Raw genomic sequence first — 24,839 nt, 5'->3', positions numbered from 1 at the left:
GAAAAGAATGGTCCTCAGGGACCTGTGAGTGACATCTCAGATAATGATCTTTCCATCCTTACTCAGCTGAGATCCCTCTCTGCAATACCTGCGAATGTAATCTCTCACAGATTCATCCCCACGGGCCGAACCTGATAATGAGATAGGGGCACCCCGCCTCAATAAGCCGGTCAAAAAATAGATGTCCACGATAGTCAAGGGGATAGATTTGCCCCTAATCTGGAACACCTGGGTGGTAGGATCCCATGCATTAAGAAAATATTGCAACAGGTTGATTTGTTGCCTCATGCAAGAGATGCGAAAAAACTTGAACAAGCCACAATTCCCCAGTGCATTTACCATAACCGGATCATCTAAAGCAAGCATGTCCTCTTCTTCATGCTCACGTTCTCACCATGTAACAAGCATTTTCTCCAATGAATCTCTAAAACAAACAAGAGAAGAGTCAAGATCCCAATTTGGTGAAAAGCAAGCAAAAATTTCCATGAAACATTGTGCATAAATGGCCCTCTTTACGCCCATCGCACCCCCAGCAGTGTTCTAGGTGGGATGCATGCTGACTGGCCAATGGCCAAGCCAGCATGCATTGCACCTTTCGATGTAGAAGAGGTGCGATGGAGCCAGGGCAAGTTTTTCAAACCCCAGAGGCCCAGAAAAACCAGAAAACATGCTCAGAATGCAAAAAGGAAAGGATGAAATTAAAGAGCTCAGGTTTAGCTCCTACCTGGTCTAGACGGCGCCAAGAATCGTCCACAGAATCTCCTGGAATCAGCTGGTGAAAATCAAGGGGGAAAGCACCTCCAAAGCTCCAACAAACCAAAGTTCAAATGAAATGGTAAAATGAGAGGTAAAAAGCACTTTTAAATTACTTTTCACGTAATTCAAGTAAAATATTAGTGTTTTAACTCATTTTTCAAATATGTATTGTTCGTTTCTAACTAGTTTGATGAAGCAATTGAGCAGGCAGTACAACCTTTGAAAGAACAAAGTTGTCAATGGTAAAATCAAGACAATAAATGACCATTATATCGAGTAGTTTTAACGTGGAATTGAAGCTCGTTAAAAAATAAACATAAGCAATGAGAAAATGATCCCCCAAAGTTTAAGCTCATTAAAAAATGAACCAATTCCCGGTAAATAACCATCGTGAATGTATTATCATCAGCCTTTGAAGCCTTGGTCGTGTTCTCATCATCGCCTCCACTCTGTATTGGCCGATCATTCACCTCCATTTGATTGTTTACCCTTTTTGAGGAACAGCTGCAAAGAGTGATCCTATTAGCCATCCTTGTGACACTGCCGTGACTGGAAAATTCAAAACCTTACCTGGAATCAGCTGCTACCCAAATTTATCACTTGTTCCTCAAAAAACAAGTCTCCTTTAAGCTCTTTTCAACTGACTTGTAAAATATGAAAAGATTTCCGAGCGATTGGCCTCTCTAGCTCGTTAAAGGGACCGGAAGTGCTATCCCTCCTTTAGATTTTAATCTTTTTGGACTTGAGGGATTATTACACAAAAAGATCGAGCGCTTGTTCGGCTCGTTAAAAGTACCAAAAATTCATCCCTTTTGTATTGTTTTATACTTTTTCAGACTCGAGGGATTATATGACGAAAAAGGATTATTGGAGTTTTCTTTACGTCCCTTTTTCAGACTCTCTAAAATTGAAAAGGACCGAGTTATCCTTGTCGTTAAACTCGTTAAAACCGAATAGCGACAAACTTGTCCATACAGACAAGAACGAGTTTCACTATCGCTAGGCTCATTAAAACATAGCGATGGGTTTGCCCAAAGGGAAAATTATAGAACAAGCATATGTTATCCTCCTCAAGCTTGACAAAAATAAAGAGGTACTGGTCAGCAATGACTGGGGAAAGTTGCTCTTGAACATGACACTTTCACTTCGCAACCGAGTCGGTTGGGTTCTTCCATTCACTGGTCACATCACCATGGTTCCATCACACCATCTATATTTGGGGTTAATGCTACCGATCCATCATGTCAGTGGCGCCGATATGTTCAAGAGAAGTTACTCAGAGAATTCACCTGTGTCTCACCCACTGCAATACATTTACGCTCCATTCTTTCATGACCACCACCCTGAACCTTATATCACCAGATCGTTTTCACCTCCATTAAAATCATTTTCTCTGTTCTGTGTCATTGATGTGGGATTCACTAAGGCCCTCCTATGACGGATCTCTTCTTGTCGACATCAGCTCATTATCCAAGAAGTCGATCTAGGAACAACCCTTTCACTACTTTGAAGCTTGCATGCCTCAATGGAAAATTTCTCACTTCTGGCGACAAGTTTACATCAATGGCCTTTGACCGAACGATTTTGCGTGGTGTTCGACGTCAAGTCCCTTATTCACACCACGTGAATTGTACTATAGTACCTTGAAGGTCATCATCATTATCGGTGATTCCTCTCGCGCCTGTTAACAACTTACATCATTGGCTGGTAATCAGGCGATGTCTTTCCATGTTCGACTCCAAAACATCTTTCACATGGATCGAAATGTACTTCGAGTGAAGATCGAACGAGATTGAAGAGCCGGATCTAGTTCCATCCATCCAGGCTGTGATATATATTCAGGAAAATAAATACATCAAATGTACATCATTACAGCACAGATAATCATCCAACCTAAGGGATGATGGCTCTACCAAAATCATCAGTCTACACTCAAACAATTGTCTGTCTTATGTACATGAAAATGAATTTATAAAGTTGAGCATGGGAATGCCCGCCTCAGATAGATCATGAAAATATTATGAAGATAATGTATTGTATTGTATCTTATTACAGGTCACCTTCCAGCTTGAAAGAACTTCAGATCCTCATGATAAAGCATTTCACCTGACATCAACAGATTAACGACCTCACACTTTAGGGGGCAACTGTTATAGACATTTTTGGGCACTACAACCCCAATCATAAATGTCCATAAACCAAGGGCTCTTAAGTCCCTAAAAGTGTTGTTCCAACCTCTAAAAGAACAAGGTCAACTGATTACATCTTCTCCCAAAAGTTCTCCATGAAAAACTGCTCAGAACTGGTTAAAATTGGACCATCTCACCTTCTCCATGGTCAAAGTGCACTGCATCCCACCTAAATACACATAGGAGGTGTGATGCATCTTGAAAAGCCCTTCTATGGGGTGCGATGGGCGAGAGTGGACAAATGGCAGGGTCAATCTGCAAGGTGGAGGATCATGGAATCTTCTAGAAACTTCTCCTGTGACACTTGCCTCTCTGCATTCGCCCAGGGATGAGTAAGAGATCATCAATCTCCAAGTGGAATCAAGAACTATCAGAGAGAGGACACTAATCAAATCTCAAAAGCTGACTCACCCCCCTTGCAAACATCTATATATGGATCCCTCATCCCAGAGATCCAGAGGCTGGAATTTTGTATCTTGTAAGGAAGTGCTACTGGTTTCTTGGTGCAATATCATAGTGTTGGGTGATCTAAGCTTTTCATGAGGTGAAGAAGGGCTTTCTTGCTGAGAGGATGATGCTGGGTCAGAACAATTGGTTGTAATCCTCTTTGCTATTTCTTGATTATCAATAAATCTATTCAAGTTTTCCTCCACATTCTTGTATGATTGATGATATATGCATTTGTGTGGTCAATATATATATGGTCCTATATTGTTTATAATAATAGATCTATGTTCTTGGATAGTGTTATGCTGCTTTGATTCTATAGGTGCCCTTTGAAGCTGGGTAGACAAGGAAGCGAGTGGAAAAGATCTATCAAAAGGGAGAGGAATCAAGCAAGGAACCAAGCGCAAGACAGAGGTTGGTCTCCTTTATTCCCCTCTTATCTATTTCTCATAAAGGAAAACGAAAGTAGTTTTAGTTTGTTTGTTTCTAAGGTAGCTACTAGCCTTAGTGGGACTAGCAGCTCTGCATAGACACTAGATTTCCCGATAACAGTAGTCATGGCTATGCAATCCTTCACTAGCTGCGCTTCTTCCCAACGAGTAAAATACTTCGTCACAATGATATTGTACCTCGCACCTATCTGTCCTTGAGGCTAAATGGGTCCTACAAAATCTATTGCCCATTTTTCAAAAGGTTACAACATCGTTTGTGGATTCAAAGGCGTTTCATCCCTCTACTTGTTCTTTGACATGCATCACATGCCTTGCAATATGCTTTTGAATCTTGATGAAGGGTTGGCCACCACAACCATGCACGTAGAATATTTTGTGTAGTTGCTCTCCTTGCATAATGTCCTCCCACAGTGCCCCCATTAGAGTCTATGAGGATGCTGCTTCGTTCAAACTCAGGTACATACCTTCACAGTATTCCATCATTCCCCAACTTGTATAGATGCCCAACAATGAAATAGAAGTCTGCTGTGCGCACCACTAATTCCTTCTTTTGTTGGACAAAGTATCCTTCCGACACAGTTCCAGTTGTTAGAAAGTCTATTATATCCTTGAAATGTCCATCTGCGACGTGCACAACAAAGAGATGTGCATCATGTAATCCTTCCTCCAAATTAGTGGGTTCCTCCCCTGTCTCGATGCGCGACAGGTGATCTGGTCCTGCATTTAATCGTCCAGGATTCATAACAACTTCAAAATCATACTCTTGGAACAATAAGAGCCATCTGCAAATCCATCCCCCCAACACAGGCTTATTGACCAGGTAATTCAGCACGGAGTGATCCATATACATCTTAAAGTGGCCTCCTAGCAAGTAGTGTCGGTACTTCTCGAACGCATACACCATAGCTAGCCCTTCGCGCTCAATGGTTGAATAGTTCTTCTATACTTTAGATAATCTGCTGCTTGCGAATGTGATAGGGTGGTCCAAGCCTTCTACACCATCTTGTGTTAGTATTTCCCCTAGTGCTATACACAACACGTCGACATGTTCATGAAATTCTTTCTTCTAGTTCGGGAAGACTAGAATCAGTGCGGTAACCATCTTTTCTTTCAATATATCCAAGCTTGTCTTACATTCATCATTCTAGCAGAATTTGACATCCTTATTCAACAATTTTTCCATTGGCACGGTGATCTGGGCATAGCCTTTGATAAACTTTCTATAATATCCCATATGTCCCAAAGTAGCATGCAATTGTTTCACACTCCTTTGTGCTTCCAAGTTTAGAATTACTACAATCTTCATGGGGTCTACCATTATCCCTTGCCTACAAACCACATGCCCCAATAGGTTCCCAAAAGGAATGCAAAATAGACACTTCTTAAGGTTGAGCACGATCTGGTATCTTCGACAAGTATCCAGCATCAAGTGCAAGCTCACTACATGGCGCTTAACTAGCCCAAATATAGTCCAGTCATCAAAATAGACCTCCAAGAACTTATGAATAAATTCCTTGAATGCCACAACAACCACGCGTGAAAAGATAGCAGGTGCATTCTTCAATCCAAACGACATTACAGTATATTGAAAGAAACCCCACTCAATTGCGAAGGCTATCTTGCTCCTATCGTCTGGTGTGATTTTGATTTGGTGGTACTGAGAGAACCCATCAGTGAAAGAATATGCTTCCTAACCACCTACATTATCCAACACTTCATCCATGAATGGAGTTGGGAAAGGATCATGCAGACAAGCATCATTCAGTTTTCTGAGATCCACAGATATCCTTATCTCATCCTTCTGCTTCTTCTCTTGCACCACCATTGGGCTTACCCAATTGGATTCCTCCACATGCTCAATGATGCTTGCTGCTAGCATTTTTTCTAGCTCTAAGTGGACCTTCTCCTTGTATTTCAGGTTTAGGTTGTAAGGCCTCTACTTGACTGGTTTCATGTCGCACTTTAACGTGATCTTCATCACTCCTAGATCTCTAATTATTCCTTTCAAATTTGTAATCTTGGTCGGGAATAATTCTTGATATTCGTGGAGTAATTCAATGACCTTATCCACTATCGTGTCATCCCAATAGTCTCCAATCTTGGCAAATTTGGGTTCTACCTATGTACCAATGTTCACTTGTTTAGTTTTCATTGGTCCTTGAACCTAGTGGTGTCCTTTTGTCTCTGGAATGTTAATTTTCCACGGATCCTCATCCTTTTCCTCAGCAGTCACATTATAACATTCCAACGTGCAACTCAGCTGAGTAGCCCATTCAAGTTGCGTCAGGTCTAAAGGATCTTGCAGTATCCTAAAGATGATTGCTTTCACATCTTGCAGTGCTTCATCAATACTGCCAAACCCATCCTCAAAATTGAATTTCATCATGAATCCTTCACACAGGATATCCCATTCAACTGTCCCATAGCGGAGCTGTGTTTCTATATACCAATTCATTGGGATAACATCTAGGGTATGAAAGAATAGGTGCACCCACTCAAGTTGAGGCTTTTCTCCATAAGCCTACGTCCATTTGGTCAGATGTGCATGTAGATCATCTTGCCCATTGTACTTGTCTATTAGTCACATCCTAGGCTTCCCAAATTGTTTTCTCATCATCCTCCTATATTCACACCAATCATCAAAGCTTCCCTTGTGCATACCCCACCATCTTGCCGGCATACCACGCAATACCCAGTCCAAGGCCTGGAAGTGCTACTTTTTTGGCACCTCCCTTTCAAATGCATCCAAAAAGGTATCTACCTTAGTTAGACTATCATAAGTAGGTAGATTTCTTACCTCAGAAGACACACAACGCAGCGACTAGGTCATCATATTTCAATTCACTGTAGTTACTTCATGTAACCGATTCTGCCAGCGTTCTATTTTTTCATCGGAATCCGAAGTGTAAGAACTCTCATGCTCCCACGTAATCCATCCATCCGTAGTGGGATTCTCCCAGTCTTGGTCTCACACTGTTATCTTATAGATGCAGCCCATATCATCATCACTTCATAGTCATGGACTGGTTCCATATAACGCGATCCTTCAGCAGGATCCAAGGGTATTATTACGCGCAGTTATTTCTTCTCAAAGATCATCTTTCACTTCTTCAGATTTATTACCCCATTCATATCAGTAGCCCAGTCAATTCCCAGGAGTGCAGGGTAGGGATTGTTGTCATTAACAATCTCTATTACTTCAAAATCTCCGAGTGTGCTCACTCCCTCAATATCCACGGTCACTCCCTACAGCCACCCCATGGGTATGACTTTTTGTTGATTCACCATCCTTAGCTAAATCGAAGACCATTGCAGCATAGGTCACCCCATTCGATCCCAAGTATGCTTCAGTAGTACATTTGCATTTGATGCCAAATTCAGAATGACTTGAACCATTTCATATTCTCTGATATGTGTAGTGAGTCTCAGTTCACGTCCCGTCCTTATTTTATGTTCTTCAATCTTCCAGACTATGCGTGTCTCACCTGGTGTGGTTCCAATGCATCTGTTCATGAGTTCTTGTAGCGCTCTGATAGCCTTACTTTCGTGCAATAACTTCATATAGGTTTCCAGGAAAGTTGTGAGCATAGAGGGGTCCATCTCCAGCTCCAGTTTATCATTGTTTCCTGAAGTGGAGGCCTCAGTGAAGCTCTTCATAGATTCCATGAAAGTTTCCCAAGCACGCTCCAAATCAAACTCAACCTCTTTCGCCGGGGTTTTGTGAACCTAGGTACTATCTTTCTAGCTGTTTCCCCTTGTCATCTCCCGTCACAATTCTTCTTTGAAGCACTAATTTACATTCGAATCTTCCTCGCGTGGCTCAGACCTCAACATCTATAGGTTCTAAGTTAGGGGAGGTAGTAGTGCCCCTTTGTCATGTATCCTAACTATCAAGGTAGGACAATCTTTTATTTCATGATAAAATAGTGTGCAATACTTGCATGACAGGCACATTGGATTCATGAAATCGCGGGCATAGTGTCCTGGCCCCCCACAATTGTAGTAGATAAACTGTCCTCGACCTCTACCAGGTCCTCCTCTACCTCAACCTCATCCACACCCCTGGAATATCATCCGCACCATCCCTGTATTCTAGTCATGGGGTTGTGTTTCGGCCTAAACCCTATAGGTGGGAATTCTGTCCATCATCAATTCATAACTCCTACAAGTACGCTTATCATTTCTTACTGACCTACAAAAGTTGTAGAACAACTGTTACGGTGCTTGCACATACTTCTGTAGTAAGTGACAACTGTCCGTGGCATGTTTTTCGGCTAAGTGATAGATAGCGCACCATAAAGCAGGTGCCCCGCTAGGTCCTACTTGATCTTCCAACATTTAAGGCATCAGTCCTCCTCCTGCAAGCTAATTTGTGAAGACCAGGCAGTGGTCTTTTTTATGACCCTGACTCTTGCATTTCAAAAACCATACCTCTTCACAGACCTTTGGCCAAACCGTCTTGTCCTGCTTCAGACTTTGCATCTCAAGGCACAAATTTTTCAACTGCACATGGATTCGCTAGACTCCTAGATTAGGATCTTGCATCGGAGTCTTATGTAGTCTCATGGCAATATCCAAGGCCTCTGCCTGAGTTGTTAGCTTCTGCTGCGACAATGCACTCCTTAAGTGTGGTAGTAGCGAAGCCACAAACCACTCGTGATGTTTTCCATCTGTTAAATTCATGTTGGCTTCGCGAATTGTACATTTCAGCCTCTGATCTAGTTCCCAAGGCATCTCGCTTGATAGCATCACGATCTCTTTGAATCCCACAATCGACTGTGCTTTAGATTTAGGCCTACTAAATTCCATATTCAGTTTTGCTTCAATGTCACTACTATAGAATTCGGGTTATCACTGGAGTACTTAATAGACCAGGTTATCACACGACCTTGTAGAGCACTAACCAATTTTTCCTTCTTTATGTGATCATCTGTAACACCTTGAGCTTCCCATAAAACCCTCACAATGAACTAGAATTGGTCTGGGTCCTCATTTCCCAAGCCTTTGAACAAAGGAAACTTCACTGCGTTTGCCATATTGAATCACTGTGGAGGTGGAGGTGGTACGGGCGAAGTTGGAGGTGATGGCAGTGAAGACGAAGGCGGTGTGGGCAGAGGTGGTATTCACGGAAATCCTTGTCTTATCAGTTGAATAACACTTCATGAAGATACCTTCGTGATCCCTTCTTCATCCCCTCATGGAGGTAAAATCAAGGGGTTATGCTCTGGGCCCTTATTTCCTTCGTTTCTATAAAATCTTTTGCTTCACGTAGTCTCAAACATCAAGGTAGTTGCATAACCCGTTTTTTGCACAACAAAATTTTAATCCAAGTATTCAAAGATTTTACTTACTTACCTCGCAGTCCTTTGAAAAAGTGTCGCTCTGCCTTGCTATAGCTGACTGAATTGTTGCCCACGAATTCAGTCACAAACCCTCCTATGACACGATCAAGCCAATGATTGACAGCGCAAGTAATCTTATCCTCTAATGCTTCCAACCTTCACACTAGCTCTAGGGTCCACACAATAGGATCATCAAGTTTCTACCTTCCTTGGCTATTTGCTAGCTTTGCGATCCACTCATATAGCTCAGTAGGAAAGGAAGCATAAAATATTTTGTGGATCTCTGTATACAGGTATCGTTCCAACGGCTATTCTTTCGACAGTCACGGGTTTTTGTTTTCTTGTGCCACGAACTCGTGGATCCTTCTATCCAACCAACCTTTGATTTCTTTCTTAGTTGGATTCCAGTGATACGACATCACACATATCTTATGGAGATTCTGGTCCTGGAAACAGAACCATTTCTTGGCTTGTGGGGGCCTGACCCAAGTTCAGTGTTAGTTAGCCAAACAAATCCCTACACTACTGGCCCTTTTAGCATCATCTCGCAGAGCGCGGACTAAATTCTCACCCAAAGCGGTAAGGGGGGATGCTAAAACCAAGTTTCTGCACCCTTGAGATGGTTGTGATGTCGGTTTATCCCAGCTATACCTGCCTTCGTGCATGTTACTTAGCCCTCTGTTCCACCCTTTAGTACCTTCAAGAAAGGGTATAATTAGCTTCTGTGCAATCCTAACCAGGGACTGATATACTTTCGCGCTACTATGGTAGTGAACTACGATATCTCCCAAACTAGGCTAAGTGTCTTTCTTATCTTATTAACAGATCTTAGTTAACTTCACGTAAACATATGTTCTTACTTGCATTCTCCTAACTGATACATTTACATACATTCACGCATCATATAAACATTATAAGTGAAATTCATACCCAATATAACATATGCATAAACAGGAAATAAAGACCCATAAATTGTAGAATACTTCTCTTTATTGATAATTTTAGACAATTACAGACTCGACCCACCCTGCGCACTCAGTTGCAGAGCCTCTACCTATGCTATGACCCAAACTTAGACTTCTGCTTTAAAGTTATGACTCAGTCCTTCATGTATTGATTTCTTCATGTTCTCCAAATACTTAGAGCTTAGCTCTATTTATACAATCCCATGGTCTGCAGACCATGGGTAGATCTTTTACAACCGACATTACATTTCCAAAATAAGTGTGGAAAACCCTATGACTCTTTAATATCTACGTACTCTGCGACCACAAAATGCAGAGTCTTTACATTTGGATTACAAAATTGGACGAAAATATGGGCTTTTAGCCCCAAAACTACCCTTGGGGGATCCCACACCCAATAAAGGGAAATATTCCACGTCTTGAGCCAACACAACCACTTCAAGCAATTTATTAATAAAATAAATAAAGTTTACATAAGCTTCTCTCATGAACATCACCCTACAAATGACCCTCCATGATCTTTAAATAGAGATCACGGACCAATCGAGTGTTAAGCCATGGATTAAGTGTCAGTAATACTGAGGAGAGTATGAACCATCAGATCACTTCATGTCTAGAACATATCGTGACCACCGGATTGTAAGTTATAGAAGTACATAGTAAATAAACACACTTTACCTAAATCTACACTAGACCAAGTTATATTTAACTATTTCCTATGTGTCAAAATATCCTAACATCCCTCCTTAAGAACAATTTGGGATAGGATTGAAGGATGTGAAAATATGACACAATAGGAGAAGGAAGGAGGCATTAAAGCCTATCCCCCCTTAGTGACAACTTCTTGAACTCCAACCATAAATCAAAGTTTAGTAAAATTCACCTCTATGAGAGCCTTCGTAAAGATGTTTGCAATGTGATCATTGGTTGAAAAATATTGCACTTCAAGAACATGGTCATGAATGATCTTTTTGATGAAGTGAATGTGTAGTTCAATGTGTTTTCTATGATGATGTTGGACTGGATCTTTGCATAGTTGAATGAAACTTTTATTATCACACCAAAGTGTAGTTGGATGTTCCTGCTGAAAGCCAAACTCTGATAGGATCTAACGAAGCCACAGGGATTCCTTACTAGCTTCTACAGTGCCACAATACTCTGCCTCTGCTGAAGAAAGAGAAATGGCACTTTGTTTCTTGCAAGCCCATGTAATAGGTCCAGAACTAGGAGTGAAGACATAACCTGTAGTAGTCTTTCAATAATTAGTGTCCTAGGACCAATCATAATTAGTGAAACCAATCAGTAGAGGAGATGCTTCTTCACTGTAATGAATCCCAAACTAAACTATATCTCAAACATAACAAATTATTCTTTTAGCTTCTTTCCAATGACTTTCATGTGGGTTTTTCATAAACCAAGCAATAAGGCCAACAACAAAGGAAAGGTCAGGACGGGTATGAGTTAGATAGAAAAGTTTTCCTACAAGTTGACGGTATAATGTAGCATCAACTTTAGGGGAAGTACAAGTGATGGAAATTTTGGCTCCATAATGAAAGGGAGAAGGGGTTGCCTTACAGTCTTCCATGTGAAAGTTGTGTAGAATATCACAGACATACTTGGACTAGGAAAGGGAAATACCTTCCTTGGATTGCGAGACTTGAAGACCAATAAAATAATGCAAGTGTCCTAAGTCTTTGATTTCAAACTGCTTTTTAAGGTTGGAATTCACATGGTTTATAAGGTTGGGATCACGACTAGTAAGGATAAGATCAGCAACATAAAGAACATGAATGATAAGAGACTTACCCACTTTCTTGGTGTAGATAGTATTGTCAGAATGACACCTAAAAAATCCAGTATCTAAAAGAAAGCTATCCATTTTGGCATACCAAGCCCAAGGGGTTTACTTGAGACGATAAAGGGATTTCTTAAGCTGACATACAAGGTTGGAGTCTATTTATATAAATCCAGGAGGTCGTTCCATATAGATTTCTTCATGCAAGTCCCCATGCAAGAAGGCAGATTTAACATCCATCTGATGGACTTCCCATTTGAAAGAGGTAGTAAGGGAAATAACAAGCTAGATAGAGTTCATTTTGGAAATAGGGGAGAAGGTTTCAGTATAGTCAATGCCTTCAACTTGTGAAAATCCCTTAGCAACAAGATGAGATTTATGTTTATCAACTTTTCCATATGGTCCAAACTTGGTTCTGTAAACCCATTTGCATCTAACAAGTTTTTGTCGCTTTGGAAGAGGAACAAGATCCCATGTATCATTTGCTAATAATGAACCATATTCTTCATTCATAGCCATGTCCCAATCTGGATGGCTTGAAGCTTCTACAAAGGTGTTAGGATCATAATTCGCTGAAGCTTGAGCTAGTAAAGAAGAGGCTCTATCGAACTAAGAACATGTACATCAATGATCTGTAGGATCACCTACAAGATCACCTATTACATCCCGAGTAGCATAGACCCATTTTGGAATTTGAGGAGATGAAGGAGGATCTTGAGAAGGTGGGGGAGGATTTTCATCCTCATTGTCATCATCTGAAGAAGAAACATTTTTCAGAAGTAGAAGGGATAAAGAGAGGTGGCCCATCTTCCGAACTAAGCTCGTAGGCTGATATATTTTCAGCAAAATTTACATCTATTCTAATGATAACATTTTTGGACTTAAGTAGAATAAGTCTGTATCCTTTGAGATCTTCATAATATCCAACAAAAATACATTTTTCACTCTTAGGTTCTAAAGCTTTATGTTTCTCATCTGGAATATGGGCCCATGCTTCACTTACAAAAACACGAAAGTGACTTACATTTGGTTTAATTGAACTCCATTCTTCTTCTAGAGTGATATTCTTTAAAACCTTAGTAGGAGTGTGATTTACTATGTAATTTGCACAGTTGATTGCTTCTGCCAAAAACTTAAGACTATGTCCTTTAGATTGAAGCATACAATTAGCCATTTACTTTAAGGTACAATTCTTCCTTTCAGCTACACCATTTTTTATGGAGTATATGGAACAGTATGTTGCCTTTGAATTCCATGCTCAATGCAAAAGTTGATGAATTTGTTGTTAACATATTATCCACCATTATCAGATCTTAGCTTAAGAATTTGATGTCTAGATTGTTTCTCAACAAAGGCCTTAAAGGCCAAGAACATGTTAAATACTTCACTATTGAGTTTTAAGAAGTATACCCAGGTGCGTATGGAGAAATCATCAATGGAAGTTAAGAAACACTTTTAGCTAGAGAATGAAACAACTGGAAGTGGACCACATAAATCACTATGCACAACTTGTAAAGGGGTTGAGGCATGCCAAGAGGCAAGTTTTTCAAAACTATCCCCATGATGTTTTCTAAGTACACATCTGGAACAAATACCATCTCTACAAGATACCATAGGAAGACATGCCACCATATTTTCTTTACATAGATTTTGAAGGGAGTGACAGTTTAAGTGACCAAATTGCTCATGCCAAAGTTTTCTCACTTCATCATTATGAGCAACAAATACCGAGGGAAGAGTTGATGACCCAAAGTTGTTAAAATTATACAACCTTGTAGAATCATCAGCAATTCCAGTAGCTAAAATCTATTTAGGATCTCTTAGGTCCTTAATTACAACATCATGAAGTGAAAATTCAACGATTTTACCTTCACCTAAATGAGTTATCTGATATACAGATAGAAGGTTGCAGGATAAGGTTGGAACACATAATACATCATTAAATTGACCATTGTCTAGATGAATAGTTCTAGTCTCTAGAACATTAAGAGATCTATCATCACCAACATATATATTTTTGGTGTTACAATCATTTAAAGAAGAAAACATGGCTTTTTTTTTGGCCATGTGATAAGAAACTCTATAATCAATGAGCCACTCATGAGAATGAGAAGAAGAAGATATATTTAGTGCATAACTAGACCGAGATGATTGATAACCACATGTAGAAAGTGTTATTCCTAAAGATGAAGTTGAAGTTGAAGAATGATCCAAATGGATGTTATGCTTCTTCATTGCTGCTTCAAGGCTTCCATATTCTTAAAGAATTTGGATTCATATTTGCCATATCAATTACAAAAGTTGCAATGTATATCAGTTTTATTCCCTTTGTTTTTATTTTCTTTATCATTTTGTTGAAGAGACTGAAATTTATTAGGACCCTTGTTTGGTTTAGGACCATTCTTTTTAGGATACCGATTCTTAGGATTCTTTGAATTTGGTTGTTGTTGGGTGGCTAAGGCTTTCTTAGAAGAGTTTCCAAGATTAAGGAGACCAAGATGTAAGAGTTTTTCTTATTCTCTTATTAAATAATCACAAAAAGAATCAAAAGAGGGGGACTTGTAGTCTTGTCCTTGACATATAAAGGCTTCTCTAGTAGAATGGAAGGTGGAAACAAACACAGAGTAGGCTGGTCCCAACTTAGTAAGAATAGAATAAATAAGGATACTATCTTCTTTCTTAGCCTTAACAGCATCCAAGAGAAGTCTAAGGGTCTTGAACTTGGACAAAAAGTCTTCAATGGAAGAAAAATTATTGGGGTCCAACGTAAGAAACTCATTTTCAAGTTGATGGGCTCTAATTTCATTTTTAATTCCAAAAACTTTAGCGAGCTATTTCATTGCTTCATTAGGGGTATCAAGTTCTATGATATGGAATCTAAGGTCTAGATAAATAGATGTCCCTATCAACCCATGTGTTTGATCTTGCCTGTTTTCCCATTTGGTTGCCTTATCTTCATCTTTAGGTTTAGTTTATTGGCTTGAGGCTATTCTATAAAGACCTTTACTTCTAAGTAAATCCACAATGTAGGACCACCATTGGAAGTAGTTGGTGCTGTCAAGAATAACTTGGCATGGACTTTCCATTTTAATAGAAACTAAAGCTGTAGATGTTGAAATTAAGTGTTCCAATGGAAAGATCTCAAAAAGTTAGGCCAATTAAAAAAACTGGCTCTGAAAACGGCTTCCGAATGAAGAAGTTATGTATTTTTGAAGAAAATTTGTTGAACATGCCAAAAAAGTGTGTGAATGTGTGGAAGTCAATGATAATGTTATATTTTGAAAAAAAAATCCCCCCCCTTCGAAACTTAATCAAAATTAGCTCACTTTAAAAAAAGATTTTATGTTACCCACTTTTATAAATAAGTGAGTCACTTTTACAATGGTACTTTATGAGCTACCCACTAAATTGTAACTTAAATAAAAGATAAAGAGACTTTAGAATTATAAGTGACTCACTTTTTATAATGGGTGTTGGCTTAGTGGAGCTTGACCTAGGTTCAAAGGTGATTTAGCCAAGCAAATTCTAGTACTACTAGACCTTTCGACAACAATCCATGGAGCATGTACTGAGGTCTCACCCAAAGTAGTATGGGAGGGTGTTAGAACTAGGTTTTCGCACCCTAGGGATGTCTGATGAGCTTCTGGAGGTCGGTGGTCAAACCTGTCGCTTCACGCACTTGTGATCCCTTCGCAACTTGCGGTGCGTCTTTCACGCAACCCTACTCGGGGTGCAAACCGTTTAATACCCATGATCCCTGCTAATTAACCGATTACTTAACTTATGTGCATAAGATTTATGGTTATTACAGCATATATATCAATTATATCAGTGTGCACAATACATAACCGAATACAAACATAAAGAAGATAATGCATAGCAAATGCATAGGAATAGAAATCAACTTCTCTTTTATTAATCTTCAATCTTGCTTACAAACCCAACATCACCCTGTGCACTTAGCTACAGGGGTCCGCGCACTCAGCTGCGGACTCTACTAGGCCTTTGCACACTCAACTGCAGAGCCTTTTCCTACTACTACAACCCAAGACACTTAGAACTCTACTCTAAGCTCGAATCATTCCTTCGCTATTCATTTATTCATCCTTTCTTAACTAACTTTACAACTTAGAGCCTCGCTCTATTTATACAATCCCATGGTCCACGGACCATGGTTAGGCTAACTTTACACTATTTTACAATACCATGTTTAGGGTGGACAACCATATGACTCAATTGTACTCTTCGTGCTCCGCACTTTCAATTGTACTCTTCGCGCTCCGTGCCTGCAAGCCCAAAAAACATGTTGTGTTGGGATTCCATGCCCCACAGACCCCCAACATAATCATCGTGACTCATCTCGAGTCACTCTGCTGGTGTGGAGATCTTGGCACTGAGCCCCTCCAGCTGTTGCTTCACTTCCTAGAGGTCTGTAGTGCACTGATATGTAGTCTATTGGATTTGCTCCACTCTCTCAGCCGAATGCTTTCTGTCAGGGGAAAATCCCTGTCTTAAGTCATGCATCACCTTCATCTATGCGAGCTTTCCTTCAATGTCTATAGTGATGAGGAAGGCCTCATCAATCCAAGGCTGTATGCGCGCTTTAAGGACTGCCTCTTTCTGTTGTATGACATCCATATATTCCTTCAACTTCTTTGCCTGTTGTAGCTTCGCAAGTCGTTGGGTTAGGACAACTGTCTGTGTCGTTCCGTGCACACTATCATACTGCACTTGAAGCTCCCATGCCTCCATTTCTAGGTGTTGTATGTTGGGGTCCTCCAATAATGAAGTGAGGACAATGAAGGATTCCCCCAACATAAAAGTGTAGTTCTGTACTGCCTATCCTATTTCTTCTAGTCCTTTTTGAGTAGCACCAGCACGTTGTTCCCTAACTTCCGAGGGCATAAAGAACTGTACCTTTAATTATAGCTCAACAATCTGAAGGTTGAGGTCCAGCTATACCCTCGTTGCTTCCTCCTTTTCCTCATGGAGTCTAGTCACCAATCGATGGATTCTCTTCGCTACTGGTAGATCTACCGGGATGACCAATTCCGAGACGTTTCTACAAGCATTGTCTACTACCTGCTCTAGTCCTTGAGTCTGTGCAACCAATTCATCTCACTGTCGACTGAGCTGTTCCATATTGATCTTTTGTTCACATAATACTTGTAGCATGCGACCTTCTCTGGCGCGAAGCTCAGTTGTGATCGCATCCTGTAACTGGTACAGGGTTTCTCGTGGAAGCATAGCCAAGGTTAAGCCCATTCCCTTAATCTTGCCCACCATAACTTGTTCAACTTCGTTCGCTGATGCTAACGCACCCTCTTGGAACACAAAAGTGTTGGTCATTTGGGCACGCAACATCTGTTCTGCCTTTGATGTACCTGCTGCAACATATGGGGCAATCATTCTTGTTTGTAGGGTTTGCACCTGTAGTTCTTGTAGCTATGTGCTTAGTGCCCCCAACACAGTATTCTACTCCGTCATCACCTCTTTGAGTGCATCCTTAGTGACATTGCGAATCATTTCACTGATGTCAAAAATATCACCTTCTGTAAGCGTGATCAGGTGGATGGATGTATTTGATTCCTTAGCCTTATTTATGGGGACTGATCTCTCAGGGATGCACGACTGTTTCCGCTATCACGAGGTGGTTTCTGCACGTTCTTTGGCCAGGTCTATGTCCTCAACCCGTTGCCCTATGGACCTCTAATGACCTGCCTTGGTCCTTCTGTTGGCGCTATTGTTGTTTCTGCTGTCTGCACTGTTGCTGCTTCATTAGCCGGCTTCTGCTGTGCGACTGCCTCTGCTGTTGCTTTTTCTTGGCGCTTCTTTTTAGCCAGATGCAAAATGCACAGCTTGGTTTCCTTCTTCCTTTATTGAGCTACAGCCTTTTCCATTCCTACCAAGTCTGGGGCGTGCCACTCCGGAGGCCATGTTTCCAACGCCATGGAGATGGCACCATCAATAGCAATGAATGGGAGCTTCATCCATGCCTTTGCTAGATCCTTCCATGCCCGGACATAAATGTTGTGCATGTTTGCTTTAAACTCTGTGAAGCTTTGTAGAGTGGCGTACGCTATGGGAGACAACCGTGGTCTTCTATTAATCCACATCCAGATGCTCACCTCCATCAACACCCAGAAAACCTTGGTGGCATGAATCCGCTTTGCATCCTTAGTGGCCCAGAGAGAAGCATACTTCGCGGCCTCAGGTATGTCCTGGTCAACATCCAGCAACCAGCTATCTTCTGGTAGTTTTTCTACTATCAGCAAGATGGATAAGAGCAACCACGTGTAGTGGAAGCTCTTACCCTGCTCCTGGGCCTCTTTGGAGTTTTTCAAAAATTCCTCAAAGAGGAACTTCGCCCAGTTGAACTGGACCTCCTCTGTGCACTGTTCAGCCAGTGCAACCATAGGCGCTGGTACTTCATCAGTGTGGCACTCTGCATTAATTTGTTGGCCAAGAGCTGGGTGGCTACATGCACACCTTTGTCCTTGATACTTGCAATTGCATAGCCTTGCTTCTTCTTTTCTATCTTGTATTTAGTTTTCATGGATTCTGTGAGAGCCAAATCAATGTTTTTGCTCGCCATCACCATGGGGTCCTTTACCTTACAGGGAAGTTGAGAGATCTAGTGAATAAGCTCTGCCGTGATGGGAATAGGATCCTCCAGCCATAGATACCCATCATGCACCAGGCACAGTAGTTTCCTGATGACGAAAATGGTGATGGGCACACGGTGAAAGTGGGGTATCCATCGCAGATGAAGTAACTCGGCCTTCTCCACACCGCGTAGCCATTTTCGTGGCTGTAGCGTGATTATTGGCCCCTCTGAATTTTTCTTCATCAAGCTCTCCATCTCTAGGTGTGGGAACTTCTCGCTATCCGCGAGGTCCCAATCTTCGAATTTCAGGGTAGCTACTTGACCTAGGAGTGGACCTTTAGAAGTAATTCCATTGGGGAGGAGCGAGGTCTGGAGCATGCTCTTTGTGGCCTCCAAGTCTTTGGGCGCCCGAACTTTCCCTTCCCATGTGGGACGTATGTAGGTAACTTTGTTGCAGAAGGCATTGGTGGGACTTCCTCCTCCACGTCATATTGCTCCTCTATTTGATCGATTAGAACCTGTAAGTCATCCTCCTCTTCATCCGATTCAATGGTGATGGCCTTGATTTTTTCTTCCATTGATATCTTGCCGAACCGCGGGTTTGTTGGGGACACATGGACCGGTCCCATATTCCGTTTATATTTCTTCAGCAGCAGCATCCATGGTGAATTTGGAACTTCTAGCACAACCACCGCATCTGCGGGCTCCTCAGTGGTATCTTCAGAAAATTTCACACCTGGCTTAGTAGCAGTCATCGTGTTTGCATAGGATATGTTCTGTCGTGTATTTAAAGATGGTAAGATTGCTCAGCGCTCAATACTCTGCAACTACTCAATTCCCAAACAACCAACTTTTGTCTCGTGGTTAGTCCTTGGGGTTTTATAGTGACTTTTGAATTTGAATTTGACTGTTCCCCCCATTTCAGAGTCATTAATGCATCCTTGGCTGTAGATCATCCCAAATCTAGTTCTTAATTTGTGTCTTAATTGCCCGCCACCCACTCTCTTTTGCCTTAAATTGGACATCTCTTCATGAATAGTGACATCAACAGTTACTTCCCAGTTGACCCACGTGGCAGCGCAGCCCCTCGTGTGCGGCGCGAACCTTGTACCATGCTAATTATGTGCGCACCTTCCTCACCATGCATTTCCCAAACAGACTCTTTTAGAGTCCCATGCTCTCTTGCAACTGTCTAGAGTGCTGAGACTATGCTCCCTACGGCTAGTCAGGTGGTCACACCATCTGTGCGAGACTCCAATTTTCCTTCTAGTGTAGTCTATGGACACTCCGCAATTTCCCTTCCGACGGTCAGCGCAACGTGTTCTACCTCATGTGGTGCGCTTTGATTGTTACTACGTTTAGTAAGGTGTGGTCTCAAACATGGTAGCAGAGTCATGAATTCCTGACGAGAATCGTCTAACATAATGGTATGATCATCCATATCTCGCCTTGTCATCCCTGGTTTATGGATGAGACATGCGTGCGTGACCTCATTTTCTAGTCTTTTGATCTTAGTGTCCATCATGCCTTTCTTCCTCAATTGTACCTGATCTTCTCCGAGTTCATGAAGTCTAAGGTTCCCTCATTGAATGGCTTCCCGAATCCTTATATGGTTGTCCTCGTGTAGCTATGTGATTCCTTTGTCCTGGTCTTAGCGCATTGTCATAACTGCGAGAGCTATTACGTGTGGATTCCTTTTGGTATTCTCTTCAGAAATCTCAGGTTCTACTCTATTTCACACCTTTGGAGCCATCGCTATGCTCAGGCTTTTGCACATGGTCCTATAGGCCCATCGAACCGTTGGCATACACAGGTCCCAATCAGTTCGTCTCATCTGGTAAACCTTGTTTAGTACTCCATGCACCCTATCGAATGCTTTTTCATGGAAAATTGGTAACGTGCATCACCCTTCCTACTACTGTGGTTTGCTTCAATTCTCTAGGTTGTGCGTTTGTGCGGACTGTACAGCATATGCCTATAACCATTGGGAAAGGTGGGCTACAAGTCATTCCACCCCATCTGATTGGCTTTCATTCGAAGCTAGGATTTTCCAAAACGTAGGTGCATCATCCTTCTGCATCCGCGCCACTCTTCAAAAGTTCCTTGATGCATACCCCACCATCGTGCGGGTGTTGCGTGCAGTGCCCACTTCAGCGCATCAAACCGCTACTGCTCTGGTACTGCCTTTTCAAATTTTCTCAGAAATTCATCCACCGTTGAAAATCCATCATATGTCCGCAACTCCCTTGCCTCTATTTTTATGCAATGGAATGACCTAATCATCATGTTGTAGTTCAACGTTGTTACTACGTGCACCCGATTCTTCCATCACTCTATGTCTTCGTCTGAATCCGAAGTGTAGGATATTTTTCACTCCCACGAAATCCTTCCATCTACAGTTGGATTTACCCAATCCTCTAGTTGTTCAGTTATCTTATAGATATAGTCAAGGTCGTCATCACTATCGTCATCACGCACTAGTTCAGTGTATCACATTCCCTTGGCTGGGTCCAGTGGTACTAATACACGTAGTGACTTTTTCTCAAAAATCATTTTTCACTTCTTCATATTTATGACCCCATTCATATCAGTAGCCCAGTCTATTCCTAGTAGTGTGGGATAGGGATTGCTGTCATCGACATTCTCAATCACTTAAAATCTGCCTATGTGCTCGTGCCTTCAATATCGACTATTACCCCTTGTAATCTTCCCATGGGAAAAATCTTCTGTTGGTTTCCCATTCATAACTGAATAGGGGAACACTGTAATGTGGGTCTACCCATGCATTCCCATGTTTTCTTCAGTAGTACATTCATGTCGGAACCCAAGTCCAGGATTACCTGATCCATTTCGTACTCGCCTATTTGCGCAGTCAACCTCATCTCCCTTCTTGTGTGCAATGCATGCTTTCCCAGTTTCCGGACCACGCAGGATTCTCCTGACCCTGCACACCTAGTGATACATTCCTATAGTCCTTTGACTGCCTTGTTGACATGCAGCAGTTTCATGCATGTCTCCATAAAGGTAGTGAGAATTGAAGGATCCATCCCTGGTTCTAGTTGATCCTTACTACCTGAAATGGAGGCCTCTGTGAAGTTCTTCTTATCTTCCATGAATGCCTCCTTCGCGTGTTCTAAATCAAATCTGTTTCCTTTATAGGATCCTTACGAACCCATGCACTTTCTTCTGGCTACTTCCCTTTATCATCTCCTGTTGTCATACTACTCCTAAGCATCATGTTTACATTTTGGTCTTCTTTGTGCAGTTTAGACCTCATCATTTGTAAATTCTATGTTGGTGGGGGCTGGAGTACCCATTTTTCACGCATTTTTGCTATCAACGAAGGGAAATATTTTTCCTCATGATCAAACTAAGTACAGTACCAACATGATATCATAGTCGAGTTCATACAATCGCGGGCATAATGCCCTGGCCCTCTGCAATTGTAACAGATTATCTATTCGCGACCCCTCCCTGGTCCCATTCCACCTCGACCCCGACCATGCCCCTGAAACCCAGCGCGTGCCATCCTTGCATTTGGGTTGAGGGCTCACGTTTCAGCCTAAACCTTGTAGGCAGGAGTCTAATCCATCATTAGTTCATAGCTTCGGCAAGTGAATTCATCATGGCCTACCGACCTGCAGAAATTACAAAACAACTGCTGGGATGTTTGCGTATACTTCTGCAACAGATGAAAATTATCCATGGTATGTTTTCCTCCTATCTGGTAGATCACACACCATAACGCAGACGCCACGCTTGGCTCCACCTGTGCCTCGGGTCTTAATGGCATTGGCCCTCCTCCTGCCAAGTAGTTCGTGAACACTAGACTGTGATATTTTTCATGGCCCTGGCCTTTGCATTTTATGCACCATACTTCTTTGCACGCCTCTGGCCAAGGTGCCCTATCTTGTCTCAAACTCTGAATTTCTAGACATAGATTCTGTAGTTGCATGTGGATCTGTTGGACTTCCAATCCAGGGTCTTGCATAGGGGTCTCAGGCAACCTCATTGCCATCTCCAATGCTTCGGCCTGGGTGGAAAGCTTTTGTTGTGACAACGCCATCCTTAAGTGTGGCGTAAGTGAGGTCACAAACCATGCGCGATGTTGTGCATCCATTAATGTCATATTGGCTTCATGGATCATACTCTTCAGCCTTTGGTCTAGATCCTAGGGGTTCTCACCTAGAAGCATTGTGATCTCTTTAAACCGATGATTGACAGTGTCTCTGATTTTGGCCTACTAAATTCCCTGTTCAATTCATTCTGGATCTCTGCAATTCCTATGTTTATGTGGTCATTGGAATGCTTGATATACCACGTTAATGCGTGATCCTGCAGCATGCTCACCAGCGTAGCCATTTTGATATTATCATCTGCAATGCCCTGTGCTTCCCATACTGCTCTTAGTATGAACCAAAATTGGTCTGGATCTTCATTCCCTACTTTGAATACTGGTAGTTTGATCACGCTTGCCATACTGAACTGTGGAGGTGGCAGAGGTGGAGTGGGTGGAGATGGATGTTGGGGGGGGTGAAGTGGGTGGCGGTGCGGGTGGGGGTGGTAGACACAGAATTTGCTGCCTTATCAAACTGATCGCGCTTCTTAGAGAAACCTTTGTGAGCTTGTCCTCGCTCTCCCTCGAGGGTGAAATTAGGGGACTACTTTCTAATTCTTCACCACTTCTGCTTCTATAGATATTTCCGCTTCACGTAGTCCCAAACATTAATTTATTCGCATAACTTGCTTTTCACATAACAACATCTTAATCCAAGAGTTAAAAGATTTAATATACTTACCTCTTAGTCCCTTGAGAAAACGTCACTCTACCTCGCTATAGCTGATGGTCATGTCTACCATGAAATTAGTGATAAATCCTCCTATTATTCGATCAAGCCAGTGGTCCACAGCTCGCGCTATGTTATCTTCTAAGGCTTCTAGTCTATGCACTAGTTCCAAAGTCCGCACTATTGGTTTGTCATGTCTACACCTTCCCTGGCTACCTGCTAAATTTTTGATCCACTTATACAGCTCGGATGGAAAAGATGCAAAGAAAATTTTGTGGATTTCAGTGTAAAAGTAGTGATCCAACCATTGCTCCTTAGATACTCGTGATTTTTGTTTTCCTGCGCCGCAAACTCATGAATCTTCCTATCCAACCACTCTTCAATTTCTTTCTTTGTAGGGTTCCAATGGCACAACATCAGACATCCTTTATGTAGATCCTGATCCCAGCAATGGAACCATTTGTTGGCTTAGTGGGGCCTGACCTAGATTCAAAGGTGATTTAGCCAAGCAAATCCCAGTACTACTGGCCTTTCAGCAATAGTCCGCAGAGCGCGGACTGAGTCTCACCTGAAGTAGTATGGGAGGGTGCTAGGACCAGGTTTCTGCACCCTAAGGATGTCTGATGAACTTCTGGAGGTCTGTGGTCTAACCTATCGGTGCGCACACTTGTGATCCCTTTGCAACTTGCGGTGCGGCTTCCATGTAACCCTACTCGGGGTGCGAACTGTATAATACCCACAATCCTTGCTAATTAACCAATTACTTAACTTTTGTACATAAGATTTATGGTTATTATAGCATATATATCAATTATATCAGTGCACGCAATACATAACCAAATACAAACATAAAGAAGATAATGTATAGCAAATAGACAAGAATAGAAATCAACTTCTCTTTTATTAATCTTCAATCTTTCTTACAAACCTAACACCTCCCTGCGAACTCAGCTACAGGGGTCCACACACTCAGCTACGGACTCTACAAGGCCTCTGTGCACTCATCTGCAGAGCCTCTTCCCACTACTACAACCCAAGAAACTTAGAACTCTACTCTAAGCTCGAATCATTCCTTCGCTATTCATCTATTCATCCTTTCTTAACTAACTTTACAACTTAGAGCCTCTCTCTATTTATACAATCCCATGCTCTGCGGACCATGGGTAGGCTGAATTTACACTATTTTACGATACCATGCTTAGGGCAGACAACCCTATGACTCAATTGTACTCTTCATGCTCTGCGCCCACAATTTGCGGAGTTTTACAACATCTCTGACCAAAACTTGGGCTTTAAGCCCCAAAAACTTGTTGTGGGGGGGATTCCATGCCCAACAATGGGTGAGAACACTTTTACATAAAGTAACTTTAAAACATAAGTTACATGTGCTTTTTGAAAAAATAAGTCAACAAAAAGAAATACTTGAACTCAAGACCTCTATTCTCATAAAGTAACCTTGGACCAAGTGAGCTAGTTTAAAAGGTTATTAATTTTTGGAA

Source organism: Pinus tabuliformis, chromosome J (genome assembly GCF_031772625.1).
Source record: "Pinus tabuliformis cultivar Carrire ecotype Pingquan chromosome J, CPIR1, whole genome shotgun sequence".
Lineage (NCBI taxonomy): Eukaryota > Viridiplantae > Streptophyta > Pinopsida > Pinales > Pinaceae > Pinus > Pinus tabuliformis.
Note: the sequence above shows the minus strand (reverse complement) of the source record.